The sequence below is a fragment of the Macadamia integrifolia genome, chromosome 13, assembly GCF_013358625.1.
Source record: "Macadamia integrifolia cultivar HAES 741 chromosome 13, SCU_Mint_v3, whole genome shotgun sequence".
Lineage (NCBI taxonomy): Eukaryota > Viridiplantae > Streptophyta > Magnoliopsida > Proteales > Proteaceae > Macadamia > Macadamia integrifolia.
Window position 1 is genome coordinate 1125316 of NC_056569.1, and position 4222 is coordinate 1129537.

The window sequence follows — 4222 nt, forward strand, 5'->3', positions numbered from 1 at the left end:
GAAAAATATGGGCCTATATATATATAATCATTATCATCAGCATCAAAACATCGACGTATAAAGTCTATACCTTGAGACTAAAATCGATATCTGTGGTTGTCTTCATCCATTATTCCATACTTAGGCCTTTATTGATATTACTCCTAATTCCTATTTCCAGTGATTTCTTTTTAAGGCAGAAAAAATATACCAGAGAGGTTTTATTCACTGGAACAGAATGGGAGTGGGATTCTGCTTGGCTTGTCCCGTTCTGATTTCATGCTCCCACAAAGTAGATTGGCCTCAAATATGCTCCCAGGGAAAATTTTGCATAGCATAGGTGATTTTACTATTCTCCTACCAAAATTTATTTTCTACAATTCCGAATAAAAAATTGTGAAACAAACCATTCCCTACATACACCCAACCCTAACTTTTTTGAGAATGGATCCTCTATATGTACATTCACTTGAACGCATATGTAGGAACCTCGTGCATCGGGTACGTCTTTTTTAACTTATGATTCTAACACAGTTACGAGATTTACAGAGTCAAAACCATGACTTCCTCCAAAACTAGATTTTCGTTGGTACCCAAATATTCATTGTTACACCTACTAATCCATGAACTTATACATCCTACTGACTCTTGTTCGATTCTTTGCCGCCATGAGTATACTGCCTGTACCTAAGACCTGTTCTGTGTGTTTCAAGTTCCTAAAACTGATTCCCAAGAAATGCTTCAAAACGTTCACTAGATGCACTAATGGGTGTATGGTTTTTTTTGCAATAGTCCTATAAACAAAGAAGTACAAGAACCAACTAGATGCAAAGCTTAAGGTTCTAATATTAAGAACTCAGGACCTTACACATAAAGACTAAGCACTAACTTTAGCACTCTTTAGAAACAGCCCTCTATGGCCCATCCTGTACAAGGCAAAAACTACTGAAGCATTTCTTTGGTGGGAAAGGGTAAGTCATTTGATCCAGTTAGCTCCATGATGGTCTTCTTGGATCTGCTTGATATCACAAACATAAGGCTAAAATCTACAGTAACATAAAACCTAGCTCTTTCCTTAATGTCTTCCTTCATTCAGCTTTCACAGCTGGGAGAACACCTTACTCATTGAAACAATTGAAATGTCATCCATATGAGATGACTCCAAATGTTCAGCAGTAAGACTAGTCTCCTCACTGTCGATATCGTAGTTCACCATTGAGGAGAGATCACCTGTCTGATTTGTATCATTTTGTGTGGCTGTTGTCTCCTGCAGTTGAAGTGCGTATTCTAGATTCCATAACACATCCCCCATTGTGGGTCGATCAACACCATACTCAGCCAGGCATTTTTCAGCTGTCTCTGCAAATTTCCTTAAAGAGTCGGGCCTAATTTCACCAACGAGATTAGGATCTATGATTTTCTCTAATTGCCCTCTCTTTTCCCAATTCATTGCCCATTCACCCAAGCCAACCATCTCTGATGGAAGGGATGTATCAATTACAGGTCGTCCACAAAGGACTTCAAATAAAACCACCCCGAATGAGTACACATCCGACTTCTGAGTCAGTTGTTGTCTTCTGAAATACTCTGGATCAAGATACCCAAAACTTCCTTTAACTGCAGTGCTCACATGGGTCTGATCGATCTCAGGCCCTGTCTTCGAAAGCCCAAAATCAGCAACCTTCGCCATGAGATTTTCATCAAGTAAGATGTTGGCAGACTTAACATCCCGGTGGATAATGGCCTTCACAGGACCAGTATGAAGGTAGTGAATTCCTCTGGCTGATTCAATGCAAATCTGGAGCCTCTGTTTCCAACTCAAGCTGGGAAGATTTTTGCCATACAAATGATTCTTGAGGGTCCCATTTTCCATGTACTCATAAACTAGTATCATTTCTTTCCCCTCATCACAGTAGCCAATCAGTGAGACCAGATGACGGTGGTGGAACTGGGATAACATTTCAATTTCAGTCTTGAACTCCACAAGGCCCTGTTGGGACAGGGGATTACTCCTCTTCACTGCCACCTTTGTTCCATCTTTCAGAACTCCCTTGTATACCCTTCCAAAACCACCAACCCCAATAACCCAGCTCTCATCAAAGTTATTTGTGGCCTCCTGCAGTGCCACAAAAGTAAAGCGGAATCCAAATTCTGTGGTGGCACTAGAACTCTGCGTATTCCCTCCTCTGTTCAAGGAGAAAGGAAAGCTTGATTTTGAAGGGTGATCATATGCTAGTCTTCGTCTTCTGTACAGTACGAAGAAGAGGATGATAACCAAGAATAACACAGCAAACACCCCAAGAACCAGACCCACAATCAAACCAAACCTCGTCCTTTTTGAACTATAAAGGGATATAATTTTCATTATCTCTAACCCATTTTGAATGGCCTTCTTGTTTGTACCAGTAACTCTACTACTAGCAGGCCCAACGCTTATAGAGAGTATGGTTCTATTACTTAACCCAAGAACAAAGTCCATATAATAGGGAGCTGCCAACCTATTGGCTGTTAAAGAACTCAGATCAAGATCTGTAGCAACAACCCAGCTATTAACATAAACATTGAAGTAGAGCTGGTAGAGAGACATACTCACTATATCACAGAAGTGAAATCGAATCAGATGCTGAAAACCAGAATCCACTTTGAACTTCCATGTTATATTGAACTTAGGGTCTTCTTCTGTTGCTAAGTTCATCTCTGTGGCTGTGCCATAGACAAAATCAGGAGCAATATCCCTGGTTGGTCCACCTTTGAAATATTCAACAGACCCAGTTACAGACTGGGCAAGATTTTGGTTCACCAGAAAATTCTGATCGGGAACCCAAGTTCTCCCAAGGGAGTCATTCTGGGATGTGACTAGTGGACCACCCATATTCACCCTCCAAACTGTCTCCAACGCTTCGTTCAATAGACCATGAAATCCCCCAAAAGGATTAATAGTTCGGGCATCATCACTGATCAGTGAATCAGGAACCGAAACAACTTCCAAGCCACTTAAGAAGGCAAAGGAATGCTCGGCAGGGGTGAAGGAGAGGGCAAGGTTGTCTGAAGTTATAGGAAGGGAGAATTCCTTGAATATAGAATCGTTCTGTGCTTGGAAGTTACTGAGGAGAACGAAATTTTGGGCAGTAACTGAGAAGATTGCCATACTCATGTTGTATTCTTGGTATTGAAAAGGGAAGAAGTAGAGGCGTATCCAGTGCCTTCCCTGTTGGTGTATTGGAAAGTTGTAAGAAGATGGTCCATTGAAGATTCGAGCTGTTTGATACAGAGGCGAAGCAATGGAATTCGAAGTGGTGGCCATAATATCGTGATGGGTCTTAAGGAATTTGGAGTTATCAGACACGAAAACACGATTCATCACCGTCGTATTAGTGGGTGATCCGCAATCTATTAGGTAATCATCTACAGGTACAAATCCGAAGGAGCTGATTACCAAATACAACACAGAGAGAATCCAGAGAGAAAATTTAACTTCTCCAACACCCATCACAGGAAGAAATTTCACACAAAAGGGATGTTGTGGAGTTGAAGAAAGGAAAGATAGAAATATGTGAAATTGAAGCTCAGCTAAAACAATGACCGAGATTTAGGAAGAACAGCAGCTGAAGAACGCAAAGCCCATGACAAAGAAAATGGAGAAATGGCACCTCGAGCTCACACGAATGGCAAAATGCCAAGGAGTGCCACTGTTTCCTGCAATGACTTGACAGGAGGGTGTGAGAATTGAGATGGAGGTGGGATTATCTCCATGCAGGGTAAAAACGTAATAAAAAAATATATATTTTAATTAAAAAGCATCAGGGCCTACCAATTCCGACTCCTTGAACCCCCTTGAACCCTGGTGGGAGGGCTCTAGGAAAATATCCATGGTTGCATTTGTGTCCAAAATATACTCTGTTTTGTTTTAAATTCAATGGTTGGTGGTTTCTTGCAAACAAAGATTTAAAGGGTGGATAAAGAAATAGGGACAGTTTTCTGTTGGAAAGCAAGTCTATCCCAGACACAGGGGATGTGCAACGATCATTGTGCCTCTCCCGAAGGTTCGCACCCAAAACTAAATTAACTGGTATTTCTCAAACTTATGATTCAACACAAATACAAAATTTGCTAAATCAAAATCATGGCTTCCTCCAAAATTATATTTTCTTTGGCACAGCTTTCTCCGGTACAAGGCAAAACTAAAGAAGAAGCAAATTTTTTTTTTTTGGATGAATAAATAAATATATTAAATCTAATGAGG

The 4222-nt window shown here is 40.6% G+C and overlaps 1 pseudogene; it reads right to left on the reverse strand.

Annotated features, from left to right (window-relative positions):
• Nucleotides 1-693: 693 nt before the first annotated feature.
• On the reverse strand, nucleotides 694-3684 carry LOC122059396 (annotated as a pseudogene).
• Nucleotides 3685-4222: the final 538 nt, after the last annotated feature.